Source organism: Ovis canadensis, chromosome 4 (assembly GCF_042477335.2).
Source record: "Ovis canadensis isolate MfBH-ARS-UI-01 breed Bighorn chromosome 4, ARS-UI_OviCan_v2, whole genome shotgun sequence".
Lineage (NCBI taxonomy): Eukaryota > Metazoa > Chordata > Mammalia > Artiodactyla > Bovidae > Ovis > Ovis canadensis.
The window spans coordinates 77,828,172-77,829,099 of record NC_091248.1 but is presented as its reverse complement, the minus strand read 5'-3'; positions in this window follow the sequence as shown (position 1 = coordinate 77,829,099).

The following is a 928-nucleotide window of genomic DNA, read 5'->3' as shown; positions in this document are numbered from 1 at the left end:
ACAGTAAGCCATCTGCCTGCTAAGGAGAAGATGCAAGAGATGCCGATTCAATCCCTGGATCAGGAAGATCCCCTAGAAACGGAAATGGCAACCCGCTCCTGTGTTCTTGCCTGGAAAACCCCAGGGACAGAGGAGCCTGGTGGGTTATAGTCCACGGGGTCAAAAAGAGTCAGACCCGACTGAACACAAGGTGGGGGGCCCTTAACTTTAAACATAAGGGCAGATCCATATGCTTTTTCTTGCATACTCGCTTCTTTTTTAATTTTTTTTGACCCCAGAATATCTCATGTTTGTATAGACAGAGGCCAATTGGCAGCTGACAGACTGTCAGTTGAAGGGATGGTGGCAGCAGCAGTGGAGGACTGATGAGCCCTTTGGGGAGAAGGATGCTCTTCTAGAAGTAGGGCCCACTTATCCAGAAGGCAGCAGGGGAAATCACTGGTGGCAGCTGATAAACAAACAGGAAGAAGGGACAGACTTCTGTACATCTTTACAATTGGTAAACTTACAGACAGATGAAAATGCTTTCCAGGTGGTTTTTGCATTTGAACCTATAGGGGAAGTTCCAGTATACCCCAAAGCACCTAGTTTGAGAAATGCCACAGATTCCATCATAAAGACTTTTGTTCTGCAAACCCTTGAGGATGTCAGGGAGGGCACTCTTTCTAAAGTTCTGCAATCCTCTAAGGTGAATTTATCCAGGTCTACTGCTGAAATCTAGGGCAATGAAAGTTCTCCCAGCCTACCCATTATTGCGTTTTCCTTCATTAAGTTACACTTAACAAGTTTATATAAAAGCCCCCTGCAAAGAGAATCTTTGTAGGGTAGAGTTTCAACTGACTGTACTTATCTGTAGTCATAAAGGTTTTTATTTTTTGACTGGTCACTATAGATCAGAAAGTATATAGGAGATCAGACTAGGTTTAGA